Below are 15909 nucleotides of genomic sequence, written 5' to 3'. Positions count from 1 at the left end.
CGAAGAATGAATTAATTGTCTTCTTTTCCTAAAATCAATCCCTACTTAAAATCCATCACTTCAACTACCACCATAACTTTCAATTAATCAATTAAATAATCAATTTAAATAACTCGCAATTATCGATTACAATTATCAGTCGCACGATGTCATATAATATATTAACAATAATTAAATATAATAAATTATATAAATATATAAATTATATGAAATATATAAATTATATATATATATATTAAATTATTATATTATGTATAATATATTATGTATAATATATTATTACATTATAATATTATATATTATATTAAATGTATAAATTATATTTAAAATATATAAATTATATTAATTATATTAACAATATTATAATAAATAAATCCTACAATTATTTTACTCTTGATACTGTGTATTCGTCTTTTTTTCTCGAAGCTTGAATGTTTCATTTCTATGTTTTTCTTATAATTATCCAAATGCATGTTTTTTTATTATAATATTTGCATATTTAGGACATTTATACTAATTTTTTAATAAAATAGAAACAATTTTAAATAGAAGAAGATGGGCACGTGACACAAACAAATAAATCTTATTTATTATAATTTTTCCAATAAAAATACAATAATAAAACTTATTTTAGAAACATTAAAAAGAAAGTATTAAAAAAATTTTTTTACATTTTTGCCATCACATCCCACTAAAAAAAAATATAATATTCTCTTCAAAAAGTGCAGATGACCTTGAAATCTCCTCTATGCTTCCACCCACGCAAAAAACGTTCAAGCCAAAACATGCCCCTCATCATGCCGTGCAATTTGCGTATATAAAATTTTTTATATTGTTATAAACAACGACAATATTCTAACTGGACGGAGATATTGCTCTACCCTGTATGTAGGTAAAAATATATTTATTAGAAATCTTCTTACTCGTATTGGTTTTTTTAGTATTCGTTTTTATTAAATAAATTTCAAAATTTATCACATATATATCATCATCTTTGGTTGAGAAATATATTACTTAATCAAAACTTTTGTTGTTGGTAAAATTTCTGTTTTTTTTTTTTAATTATTTCTTGTTTATTTATTTGCAATGTAACGAAATTGATTAGTATTACATATATAATATTATATATTATTATATTTCAATATAAAGAAATTTATTAGAAAGAAGATATTATGTAATTTTTATGAAAGTATATATCTAGATGATAGGTTTCGTCGATTCTTCTACATCTTATCTTCTTCTGAAATACATAGATTTTATATTACTCGGGTACTTATATATCCACATATCTTCCTTCGAAATTCATACGGCGATTTTCGATAACTATGAATTTCCGATTCAATCGGAGATCGATTTTTCACTCGGCGATATTAGAAAGATATCATCTATCAATGCTTTTGCTGATTTCGTAGAAAATTATTTAGTCGAATTGAAGTATTCCAACGTTAATATCTGTAGAAATCATTTCACATAAAATCATCAACGTAAAAAAAGAAGAATAAACAAAATCGAGCCTAAATTTATTATTAACTTGACGGATATAAGTTGTATTAATAATAACGTAAAAAAAAAGAAACAATTTCGATGATGATTATTAAAAAAAAAAGAAAAAAAAATAAGAGAATAAATTTGCATTAAGTACATTCAGATGGTTGAGAGAATAAAAATCTACAGGCGAGAAAAATAAAAAAAATAAAAAATAAAAGAAAGGAGTAAACTATCAAGAAACGTAAAATAAAGTAAGATAATCCGAAGAAAGCATTCAACGGCGCACATTTCTCTTTTCCTTGTGGCAGAACGTATAAGTGGAAAGAATTCATTGGACGTTTCCGTATTCCATTTCCCTACAGCAGCGTGAGTTCCAACCGCGTAGAAACGTAAATGTCCGCGAGGAAATAGTGGTAACGCAAATGTATAGTAAAGTTCGCAAACTGCGCGCACGTGACTCGCACTCATGAGGGGGACAAGTGCATAAGTAAACTGCCACTGGGAAATCCGTTTTTATACTCGTTCCACGAATCCTAACATTTGAAAAACGTCTTAAGATTTTTTTTTATTATTATTTTTTTCTCTTCTAACTTTTTCGTTACTATCTTCTAATCGTTATCAAACGCAAATGAAAAAAATGAAAAAAAAAAATAACGCGAAACTTATACATATATTTTAAACAATAAAAGCTGAATTATTAAATAGAATAAAAAAAAAAGGAAAAAAAATGTATAATAGCTTACTTTTCTTTTTTATACACGATGATTGGTAAAATTATTAAAAGGTATTAAATGAAATTATTAAATATGTTAAGAGTTCATTTCTTTTAAAATATTCATTTTAAAGAATAGAGAATATCTTAGAGTAAAAAAATTAAAAAAAAAGAAAAAATAGGAATAACAAGAGTTAAGAATTCAGTATAATTTTCAGACTTCTCGAAGGATCATCGGAGCAAAAGTTTGAAGACTATCCTGTATAGTAAGCTTTTTATAATGTAGAATATTCTCACTCTCCTGGTAGTCAAACTTGCTTCCAGTCGAAAGAAACGAAAAGTTGAACATTTTCTTCTTATTGGTTCAACGTTAAGTGAGAATTACATTATTTTAAATGGATTATTCGTACTTAATAGGATAATTCATATTTCTCCTATTCTTATTAATATTACAAAATCTAATGAAGTTTCCTAAATTTTGTTTCTCCTTATTATTATTATTCTTATTTTACTTTTTAACTATTAATGTGTTCCTTTGTTAATAATTATTTTCTATTTACAAATGAAAGAAAATGTTCAAAATTCTAAACAATTTCTTCTTTCGCGTATGATTTTCTCGAACTGAATTTGAGCTACAAATTATCTATGCCAATCAACAATTATTTTTAGCACAAATCGGATATATTTAAAAGAATATTTTATTTATACAAAATTATAGTGTATTATTTATGTATTTATTATTTTCTTTTTTAACGATACCTTTCTATATCCTATATAAAGTTTTTACCAAATCAAATATTAACAACGACTATCTCTCCTTGTATTATTAAATTATTTAGCTTTTAATTAAAATAATTATTATTATCTTTTCGACCATCAATGTATACTTTAAAAATATTACATTTATTTAACATTGATATTAAATAAATTTTACTAGCATATATTTTAATACTTTATCAACAACCATAAGAATCAATAATGCAAAGTACCCTAATAAATTGAATAAAATTATGTGTATATATATATATATTATACATTATCATGTAATTAATTCAGTCATCAACCTATATTAATAATACTTTTTATTACAATAACGTAAATAAAATGTCGAGAAAATGTAAAGTACTTGATTTTTTACTTTTTTCTTTCTCTCTTATCTAAAAGTATTCTTTATCTTTTTTCTTTTTTTGGATAATTATCTATACTACACCGTGCTTAGTTTAATGACTTACTAAGTATATACAGATATATATGTGTATACCAAGGTAAACGAAGTTTTTCCTTCTTTCCCTTTCGTGTTTACGTTATTATTATACCTTTGCTACAAACATAATTCTTTTCCAACTCGGTCGAAGTACTTCAGTCACGCGTACGATGTTCATACCACTAAGGAGACCTCTCTCTCTCTCCCTCTCTTTATATTTTCCTTTTTCTTTCTTTTTTTTTTCGGTGTGATGTCATATGCGTTTTGTACTTCTGGTGAAATAATCTCAAACGTTTTCCCGTTCGTTGCAACTTGCAAGAATCCTCAGGGAATATCCAATACGCGTGCAGTATAGCAAAAGAAAACGTTTCCCCATTTTCTTTTTGTTACATTTTTTTTTCTTTCTTTCATCCACCGGAAAAGAAAAAGAAAAGAAAAAATATTCTCCCTTCCTTTCTACACATGTTTTTTCTACCCATGCATGTAGTAACATACATATGTATGTATGGGTTTTATACATAGGTATCGTTAAGAGAAATATCAAAAGATACTATGACCGAATTCTAAAAAAATCTTTTACGTAGTTTTGTTTATTTTTTATTCTTTTTTTTTTTTTTTTTTTTTTTATCGCTTTATCAAATTATATCAAAGTTGTAAACATTTAAAAGATTCCTTCCCTCTCTTTCTCTTTGTATGTAGATTTTAATAAAAATCAAAGAAAAATATGTAAAGACTAGTCTCTCTCTTTCCATTTTATATTCCTTTACAGATGTTCTCGAGTAGAAAATGAAAAAAAGAAAAAAGATGAAGAAAGAAAAAAAAGGTAAAAGAGAAACAAAAATATTCAGTTACAAGGTAAAATCGATTCTTCGAATAATTTTTGATACAATTAAATCGACTTTTAACGTTGTTTAAATTGAAGTATAAAATCATAGTGAAGTTATTATATTTTGCGTTTGGGTTTCAATTAGATTGAAAATTGATATGAAGTTATTATAAATGAAGATATTAAATCTCGATAAAGTTATCGACGAAATTAACGAATATGAACGGTAAACATATTTGATTTATCTAGCAAAGGAAGTTGATAAGAAGAGTAAAAGTAAAAGAAGGGAAGGGGGTGGTGATTGGTGGGTGCGGCTAGTAGAAGGATAATAATGCGGTTTGTTATTTCAATCGTGATTGAATTTCATTCGATCAAAAAGATTAGAGACTTCAAGAAAATAAAACTTTTCTGTACGTGTATATATGTATGTTGTTTGTGTGTGTGTGTGAGTGTGTATGTGAGAGAGAGAAAGAGAGAAAGAAAGAAAAAGAGAATAAAAAAAAGCAATTTCCAATTGGACTACTTTTCATTGGATTTATCATCATTCCATTTTCTCTTTACTCATAATACTTTTCTTTTATCCATATTGACCAACATTTTTCGTAACGAAAATTCGCAAGGTTATCATTATTTCGATCATTATTCCATACCCAATTTTCTATAATTTATTATATCGTGAATAGAGCGTGTAAAATATCAATAGGAAAAGTTTGAAGATTAAATTTTGTACTTCTACTGGAGAGCCTTGAGTAACGTATGAGTAAACTAACCTTCTAGGGAAATATGTATATACGTAATGAGAAACGTTGCTAACGTTAATGATAACGTAATGCGAAAGCTTCGGAAGGTTTGAGAGAAAAATAATCAACGATATTTATGTGCCGAAGTTGCGAGTGCTTTTCAAGTAAGTTTCAATTTAACCCATTATCTCAAACTTGCTTTAATATTGCGTATGTTTACACCTTATTTTATCTTAAAGCTTTCCTTTCCTCCTCTTCTTCTTCTTCTTTTTCTTCTTCGTCTTTAAAATAGAGAGAGATAAAATGTCAAGCTGACATAATGGGTTACCTCGAAAACTGTTCGGTATTTGAGTATAAATTTGTCGAAAAAAACGTTTGCACCAAAAACGAGTATAGTCATAATTTTTACTTAAATTTTTTTGAACAAAGTCCCATTATATAGAAAAAGGTTTGTATAACGAGACCTGTGTTTGATTTCTTTTTTAGAAACTTTGTTTCTCGTTAAAGAAAACGGTTCCGAGCATGGTGCTTTTATGAGCTTAAATAAAGCCTTTTTTATACATTGAAACAGAAATAAAAGTATAATTATTACTAAATAAATTAATTAAAATATTTATTAATAAAAAATTAAAATATAAATTTTAATAAAAATATTCTAAAAAAAAAAGGAGAATGTTTTCATTAGAAATGATTGAAAGTTTGAAAATATTAATTTCATTTTTCTAAGAATTTTGTTATAATGTAATTTTTTCTTTTATATTTTAGTTTTATCAGCTAAAGTATAATAAAGCAATAAATAATATAAATAATCTGTATAATAATATTTAGATACAATTACATAATAAATATTTTATATCGCGACTAATAAATTTAATTGTCAAAACTAGTACGATTTTATATTGACAAATACTTCAAGTATACGTTCAAAATGCACAATCATAATTTGAATAAAATAAAATATTTCAAATAAGAACTTCCTTGTAAGATTGACAGTCTTTTGGAGTCATCAACAATAGAACAATTCTATTTTAATCGGATTTAATTCACCGTTTGATGAGTACTAGTTCAGCAGCTTTCCGTTTTCCAAACGTTTAGTCAAAGCCTATTTAACGAGCTGAAACGTCAATGTTGCTACAACCTTACTGTTACGTAGATAATACGTTCGTTTTGTCTACTATGGGGAATTGTTTTAGTCAAGACGTATATATACGTTTTCTTTGTGTACATATATACATATATATGTGTATTTATGAGAAAGAGAAAGAGAGAGAATTTAGGGGGGAAAATATAGTGTCCGTATATGTGTGTGTGAAAGTCTGTGTCCCAAATTTCCATACACCTCAAAAGTGTTACTATGCTTGTCTGCTATGAGTAATAATCAACCTTTCGTCTTGTCTTGAGATTAAATAAAACTTTATACAATTTATATCAAACAAAAGCGTTCGTAAGGATTAAATATTTTTTATTATTAATATAAAATTTAATTATTATTAATTAAAACTAATTATATATATATATATGAATATATTAATTATTATTAATATATTATATGTAACCATAAAAATTAGTATCCTTTGTTTAATTTTCATTTTGATTAAAACTAAATTTCACCAATTTGGAAAGTGAAATTCATTTAAAAGGGATGTTTAAAACAAAACAAAAACCTAAGGTCGTATGAGATTACACAGAATAAGAAATACAAAATTATTAAATAAAATCATAAATAATAATTGGCATAATTATGATCGAAATAGAAAATCGCATTGAAGTTATTGAATTTTAATCATCAAACAGATTTAATCAAATTAAGATTAAAACCTTTACATTATATACTTTTATTTGTCATTGCTACTTGTTGTTACAAACAAAAAAAACGAAAGGGTTGTGTACCTCACCATTTTCGCGCTTTCATTTACTTTCTTTTTTTCTTTCTTTCTTTCTGTCTTATTCCTTTTTTTTGTTTAGTCGTTTTCATTCGATTTCGCGATTTCGTATTTCAATTTCCTTTATGTGGTGGTGGTGGTGGTACCATTCGATTTAATAGAAATATATCGAACTAAGAACGCTCTCGCAAATGGACGATCTATTCTTAAACGTAGCTAGGAGTATTCAAGCCATCCGCACATCCTTCCTGTATTGATAGAAACGTCAAGTTAACCGATAGGAAAGTAGAGACGAACGTTACGTGAAATAGAGGAATTAATGAACAAGTTCTATGTTTCCGTCCTTTTAATACGACTGTACAATTTACGATCTCGTGAATCCAATGAGACAGAGAGAGAGAGAGAGAAAGTGCAAGGGAGGGTGAGGTAATAAGGGGGGAGGGGGGATTTTGCAATATTACATATATAGATAAATTACTTTAACGAATAAAAACGATGACACAGAGAGTAACACGTCTCTTCAATCTGTAAATGAATTCTACAATTTCTGGAATATTATTCAATAAATAAATAGTAAATTACTATTCGTATTACATAAAATAGAAATGAATATCAAATAGAAATTATTTTCTGTTAATTATTTCTCCGAATATATTGCATCGTTCGGAAATTAATTTTGTTACATTTAACATATGTGATTTAATCGGTTGATTTTATTAATACTTAAGTCTTATTCAAAACCATAAAAACTTAAGGGTAATAATGCAATTTAAGTAAGAACGAAATTAGAAGTTTTTTTTTAGGAGTGTAGGCCAGTTTAAATAGGTTTTACGAAATTTCGATTAAAAGAATGCATCACATTTGGGTCGTAGAAAATTAGGGTAAAATAATAGCACCGATTGATGCCTAATTATGCGAAATATATCCGAGAAATTGAATTTATTAAATTCGATAATAAACGATTAACAGTTTCAGATTTTAAATACGAAGAAAAAAAAAGAAAAAAAATTTGTCTTTTTTTTTTACCTATAATAAAACGAAATTACTTATTGAACAACTTGATATATCATTTAATACTACTTCGCATCCATTATACTCTACCTATCTACGACATATCAGCCATTATCTGTTATCGGAATGCGGAAACGATTTAACCCCATGTACATTGCATCTGTCGGCTGATAATCTTCGATTTAAGCCATACACAAGTTCAATCGGCAACTATTATAGAATCATACATATTAAAGAGAATATATCTGTCACTACCAGTACTACTACTACTACTACTATTACTACTATTAATTCTGTTCAGTTTATTCATCTGATTGGATAGTTATATGCGCATAAAAAAAAACTATCAGTTCTAGCAACCCCCCCCCCCTGTTACTTCAATCCCCTTTCCCACTACCTTATAAAAATATATTTTTTTTGAAGCGTATTTCGTGAAGGAAAGAAACAAAAAAAAATTATTATTCACGTATATTTGTCTACATGTATGCATCGAATCAAACAATCGAGGATTGGTATATTTATTTTGAAGGAAATCAAACACCTGAGTAACTATTAGATAGGAATCAATAAAAAGGTATATGAAAATTAAATACAAATATTATAGATTGTGTACGATCGGAAATAATCATAGACTCTTAACACATACTCGAAGTGCACGCCCATAGTCCTCTAGAAGTTTGCACCTTATCAAAGGTTGGACGCTATTAATTATTATATTAAGATTAACAACCAAGGTTTTTTATGCCGCAAAACTTTTCCCTGACGAACCAATAAAGTATTAAATTTCCATTGGCTTTAATCACGTATTTTATTTCTTATTTATAACCAGAAGACTCCATGTTGGAGAAATTTGTGTAGAATACAGGTGGATTAAAAAAAAACTTTATTATCGATTAAAACATAGAGCGATATCATATTACATTTATCGATTGAATATTTCCAATTATTATTATTATTATTATTTGTTTATTATATATTTTGCAATTGATTCCGAGCATCGAGTAAACAAGGTGATGAAAAAGATTACCATACGTTGGTAAGAGAAAAAGAAAAAAATATAATATTCCGTTTGTTTTTCATGTGACAATACAAAAGAAATAAAGGAAATAATTAAAAAAAAAAAGGAAAACAAAAGTTATTTTTCTAATCAGATTACGATTGGAAGCAAAATGTAACGAATACTTTTTCGTTGGGATAGCACCGATACTACACTCCCGCTACCCCTTTCCCCGTATACCATGAAAAACGATCGATTTGATAACCATTGACCAAAATACAGGCAAACGAAAATAATTCCCTTACAATTTTCGCGTAAATTTCAGTTTTGTTCTCTGACAAGGGGCTAGCACAGGCCGTTACCGTTGCTAGCTGCTGGAATATTTCCGATATTGTCCGATTTTCGGCTCAGAAAATTCTCACCGAACGATAAAATATTTCTCTTTTCGACTAACGCATTTCTCTTTCTACATGCACAACAGTTTTACACAATCTAGCGTTGAAATTCGAGTAGTTGCAAAAAAAGAAAAAAAGGATCAACCAAAATGATTATAAAAATATTGAAAAGCTCGTCAGAGAGAATATTAACTGAACCGATTTATCCGAAAATCTATAATATAAATCTTAAAAATAATTTTAGAAGAAAGAAAAAAAAATGAAAGAAATCCATTTAAATCCAATCATGAAACTTTTATTTAATCCAAAATTTCAGCAAAGATAAGAATAAACAATTCAGAGCAATATTTTTCAATTTAAAAACGAAAAAGAAAACATTTTTCAATGATTTTAATAATTACAAAAAAAAACTAAATAAAATATAATCGAATGTATTAAATAATCTTTTAGAATAAATTTATTTCATTTAAGATTATTATAAATATAGGTTAAGTTCTAATATAATAAAATATTAATTGAAAATAAAGTACGTTCTTTTGTAAAAATTATAATCTTAAGATTAAAATTAATTAATTAAGGATAATTATAAGGATTGAAAAGTTCATGCCATAATTTGCTTCGAAATTATTCAAATATGATTAAATTACTCGTATAATATCGATCATTATTCATAATTAAAAAATGAACAAAAATGATTTTGACCTTATCGGAACTCGGCTTAAGATAAAATATCCAGCTCGAAATTCGTTATCAGCAACATAATCCAGAATCGATTTTATCTAGACTCGCGTATACGAACAATCTCGATAGCATTAAAGTCAAATCTAGAGAATTATATTTGGCAGGAAAATTTTATTGGAAATCGGTCTTTCGAATTACGACGAACATAAAAAGAAAAAGAGAAAAAAAAATGTACGTGTACACGTGTATACAATAAAAGAACAGAATCTTCAATACGAATTTGATATAACGTTGCATGCGTGGGCTGAGTGGGTAGATGTAGTCATGGAAATGAGATTCTATCCATTGCAAAGTAAAAAAAAAGAACAGATAAAAAATAAAAAAAAATAAGGAAAAGGAGGAAACAAAACCAAATTCGATGCATACTTATTCGTATACAGAACGAAAGAAACTTTTCCTAGTCCAATCACATAACATTCACATAATCTTCTATGCTTTCTCGATATTCCTTGACTGGAGTCTATCTTTATCTTTCTTTTTCATGCAACTGTGTGCATGTAAATCTTAGAAAAAGATATTTTCAATGTCGACTATTTTATTGACCGATATAACGTATTACCCTTCCCCTCCCGCACCCTTTTCGTCAATGTTGGATGATGTTAGATTTAACGGAACTCAAGTTCTTCGTTCACTGAAATTCATGGAATTAATTTGACGGAATTACTTGAACTTTTCCCAACACCGATATATTCCTTAACTAAACTCATGCCGACGAAAATCCCTCCCCTTCTACTCACCTCATGAACGTTTAAATCTTCCAAAAGCTATACCTTTAAACTTCAACGACACTTTGAGAAGAAGCTTTGAGAAGAAAAGTCAACTGCATACTATACTGAAAGTACTACTCACGTCGTTGATAAAGTTAATAGATTTGATGAATAAATTCAATATTTATCAATCCTAGTAGTATGCGTTCGATAAACCTTATGAATAGTTTCATAGTTGTTTTAGATTAAAGATAAGTTAAATTTCTTCTTAAGAGTTTCATATTTCAATCAAAGTTTGTTCCTCAAAAATAACGTCTACCAGTAAACACGACGAACGTTCCTTTAATATTTTAATATAAAACGTACTAGAAGAATGTTGCCATACTTATCCGTGTATGATGAAAAAGAAAAAGAAAAAGAAGAAGAAGAGAAATAAAAAGAATAAAAAAGAGAAGAAGAAGAAGAAGAAGAAGAAAAAATGGAGAAAAAATTTAACAAACTGGTATATATGTGAATGTGAAAAAAAGTATTCCATCAAGTTGACAGCTTTTGGACATTATACGAAGAGCTTTATATTTCTGTGCTGGAATCGGAGCGTAGAAAAAAGAAAGTCAACCACACGAGACCATTGACGACACCTTTCATTTATGTCAACGAATGTTTTGCAAACATACTCGAAGAAAAATTTGTATAAGTGAACAGACATGACGCATGTACACTCAAGGTTCTCGATTTATGCGAATATATTTGTAAAGTCTGTCAAAAATGAGAAAAAATATTGCTAAACAACTGACATTGGTTTATAAAAGATATTTATATTATTTAATTCGTAAAAATAATAATTACAATTTAAAGGGGTAACATCAATTTAGAACCTAAAAAAAATGCCTCTTTTGGGAATTTTTGTTGCGAACACTAAATAAGGAATAGTATTTCTTTTTTGAGAGTTGGTTAATCATATATTGAACTATGTAAACAAATATTTTTATTGATTTTAGATAAAAAATGGCATCGGTATTCGTAACTGAAAAAAACCCTTTTTTTTCGCTGAAACGAGCGAACTCATGCCCGGGCAAGTAAGAGACCTAATATCAAAAACTAAAAAAATTCTTAATCTATGTACTATTATCTAGAGAAGTGCGTAGGGTTTTTTTCCTAAATTAAATTCTGTAAGTATGGCGCAACTTTGAATAAAAAAATCGACCTTTCGACGAAAAAAATGTCGAAAATTGTATACAAAATTAAAAATTACATTCAGTAGAAAAAATCGGCTACGCACTTCTCTAGAAAATATAACTATTAAACTATCCTCAAAGTTTCAAGTCAAACTATTGAATAATGCTCGAATTATGAGTCCTCCTAGTTTAAAAAATGTAGTTTCGAAAAAAACACGTTTAAAGTTTAAAGCGTTTAATCCGAGCGTCGTGTTGGAGCGCTCATCACACGCTTCGAGGCGCTTCGGTAAAATCTAGATTTCGTCATGTTAAACATTTTTTTTGCTTTGTGACCAAGTGCATATTGTTTTTAGATGTCTACAGTACACTTTAAGCTAAAAAAAAATTTTTTTGAAAATTCTAGAGCGGTTTTACCCCTGAACTATGAAAAATATTGCTAATTAGAAGAAATGTTATTAATACAATTATTAAATTTAAAGAAATAGATGTTGTATAAATAAATTTATAAAAAACAGCTATTTGCTTTTAATAAGAATGAAATATCACTCTTACGTATTGAAAGTATCCTTGAAAATTAGACGAAGAAAGAAAAGGAAAAAATTTTGTTTTAATTTCACCCATTTTTGGTGAAAATAATCTTACATTTATTTCATTATTTTTCCATATAACATATTGTATGTAATCTTCTCCAGTAAATACACACGCTTATAGCCAGAACAATTTTGATATTTATCTAATATTTTTGTCCTTTACCGTCGTAAAAAGTGTACGCTGTACACGCACAGCACCGAATAACCTTCCAAACGAAGATAAAGATAAACGTGTTTACAAGACCGAAGACGAAATTCTTAATAGAATAAAAATAAAATGCATATTTTGGAGTATAGACCCTAACCAAGGAGAAGTAAGAGGTGTGTTTGGCAAACAAGATAATAAATACACGAAATACCATTCTTTTGATTATTGCAACATTTACTCGTTCTTCTTATCGCCATTCTCCTTCTTCCTTCTACTGATGAAACATATTAAGATATGTTAAATATTTAAATCCTACACATTTTCAATATTGTTTACCTTTTTATTTCCCCTTAAGAGAATATTTGATATAACCGTTTCACTGATGCTTCAATAAAAAATAATTCAATACTTAATAGCGTTAAAAGTGTTTTTTCTTATAAACGATATATAATATAATGGTGATTATTTTATTGACAAAATCTTAAACTATGCAAACTTAATCTTTATAATACTAACAATCCTTCATAATTTTTACAGATTTTTAGTTATTGCTATGTCACTCCACCTTTGCCATCCTAACTTTTTGCAGTTATACTAGCAATTCTACTTGCAGTAGTTCAACTGCCATGCTAGTTACAAAATATGCAATTATTTCGAGTAAATTGCAAATAAAATCATTATTTAGCAGTAAGAATAAGTAACAATTAAAACAAACTTCTAGTATTTTCCATAAAAATTCCATCCAACTAATAAAGGCTACATATAATATATCGATTTCCAAAAACTCATTAAATTATGTTAAAAAATTGTAATCGTCACTTAATGAATCTCCAGGGCATAATAAACTCAAAAAGCGTTAATGAAAGAAAATGTTTGAATGAATTATGATAATGAGACAAATGACAAGAGGCTAGAATACGATGGGAAAAAAAACACATGAAAATAAAGCAGAAGATAATAATTTGGACAAGAATTAAGACAGGATTGCTAAATACGAGATATCACAATATAGAATCCTGTAGAGAAGTTTATGGTAATAAGGAGATATGTGTGTGTGTGTAGAAGGCGAGATAGAAAAATATTCTGGCAAATTTATTAGCCAATAAAAATTCTAAAATTATCTTATACTACTATTTTTTTAAGGAGGGGGGGCGATGTTACCTCCGGCGAAGTTGCGTAAAGGTTCCATTAGATTGGTTTTAAAATTGTGTGCGAGGATGTCAAAACAGTATATAAAGAAAGTATCAATCTTACAATTAGTGAGAGTCGATGTTTGATACGTATCACACCGAGGCTTTGTTGGTTTAATATAGTCAGCAAAAGAAGGAAGAAGTCAATAATCAAAATTCACGATGGACATCCAAGTAAGTTCTAACTCTTCAATATTGGCCAATATTAAAAGCCGACTTAACATACTTCTTAATAGTAGCCATCTTTCTACTTGATGATAACTGTGTGATATAAAAAATATAATGGATGAGTATTGTAAACTTTTGAAACACACTGAAAACATGGAACTTCAGTACAACACTAATTGACCAGATAGCCAAATAATTTCATTTAAATTCATTGATCATTAAAAGCAACAAAAGAATCGAAATCCAAAATATAATTATTATTATCATAGAATTAAAATTCTTTATTAGTCATTTGTTCTTTGCAAAACAGGAATCTACCTGGTACCGGCTAAACTCGAAGAACTCAATGTGGCTAAAGTAAGCTTAGCAACAAATATTAAAATTATTCTTTTCCGGAACAAAAAACTAATATTAATTATAACTTAGAAATACATAAAGAAACCATTTTTCTTGTAGTATAAAAAAGAGTAAAATAAAATTACAAAAGCGTGTAATTATTTTTAATCCCTGTTAAATGCTATACTTGTCTAATACTAGAAATTTATAATCTCGTTATTAACATTTGATACATATATCGTAAAAAATATTGCACGTTATTTCAGTGTCAACTTAATCGTTATAAATATTGTCCAAATTGGATACTCTTTTCTGAATGTAATCAAGAAATTATTGTTATATCGATCAAATGTATCGGTATTCGCAAATAATTTTGAGATTGATAAAAAAATAATATGTGTTCTAATGTTTCACAACTGAGCAGTATCCTCACATTAATTTTTTAATATTGCACACTTTATTATCGAAACAAAATATTCAATTTACTATATCCTGCATGACTTGATCAATATATGTATAAACACCTGCAATATTTGGTAGAAATTACAATGTAATTTTCATAAGAAATTTGAAAAATATAAGATCCTTGACGTGCGATTAAAAGTAAATTGTTATGTAACATTAACCCCTTAACCTACAACTACGGGCATAGCCCGTGTACGATGATCGGGCTAAACGTAAATACTATGGGCATTGCCTGTAGTACGATGATCAAAATATTTACGTCTTGCTCGATAAGTGAATTACTCAATTCGTGCGAATGGCTCGAAGGCTGCACGAACTTGTTTAGGTTTTCGGTCTTAAATTCTTAAATTTACACATAATTTTTTAGCCATAAATCGTAGGTTAAGGGGTTATTTTAACATTTCCATAACAGAGGAAAAGTATCTATTTTATTTTGAATAATTAAAGCGAATTAATTCATTTATAAATTAATGCAAAATAAAGTAATTTCAATCTCATCATGAATTAATATATATCTTGCTACTCGTTTAATGTATCTCGCTTATGTAGAATTTATTTATTAGTATAATACAAATCAATCGTAGAGTAAAAACATGATTTTTTAGACAAGAAAACAACAACCTACAAACGAATAAACTATGATTAAAACATTCATATTCATCCTCCATTTCAAAGAACTACATTGAGGAATTGCAATTAGTATTATTACGAACAAAACAAGTAAATTTATAAAATACAGTTTTTTTTCTTATTTCGTCAAATTGTGTTGATGGTATTAATGACACCAAGACAAAATGTAATTTTAGACTGATTTTAATAAATTCCTCTTTGGTTTATTTTTTCTTTTTTTTTTTTTATTAATTTCTGTTAAGACACGAGGAATTCAAGACGTCGATGCGTAGTTCAAATTTCATATCTTTCCAATACTAACTGTAGGAGTCAATTAGAATTTTAAATTAATAAAAAAATTTGTGGTATTTCTAGTTTGTTGACTTCAACATGGGATACGCTACTATAGTCCTAATAGCAATGACTCTATTATATTTTCTACTTAACATAATTGAATATTCAAAACATAAATCTCAGAAATATGATATAGTAAAGAATTATGCAGGCCCTAAACCGTATCCTCT

General features: G+C 27.6%; 1 protein-coding gene across 1 annotated transcript in view; it reads left to right on the top strand.

The window, feature by feature from the left end:
* LOC149033329 (cytochrome P450 4C1-like) overlaps positions 1-15909 on the top strand; it is a 43108-nt gene that overhangs the window by 24592 nt on the left and 2607 nt on the right. The gene's annotated exons all lie outside the window — the stretch shown is intronic.

The sequence above is a fragment of the Polistes dominula genome, unplaced genomic scaffold (assembly GCF_049000335.1).
Source record: "Polistes dominula isolate Pdom_NZ unplaced genomic scaffold, Pdom_raw_medaka contig_49, whole genome shotgun sequence".
Classification (NCBI taxonomy): Eukaryota; Metazoa; Arthropoda; class Insecta; order Hymenoptera; family Vespidae; genus Polistes; species Polistes dominula.
This window is presented reverse-complemented; position numbering and strand designations above follow the sequence as displayed.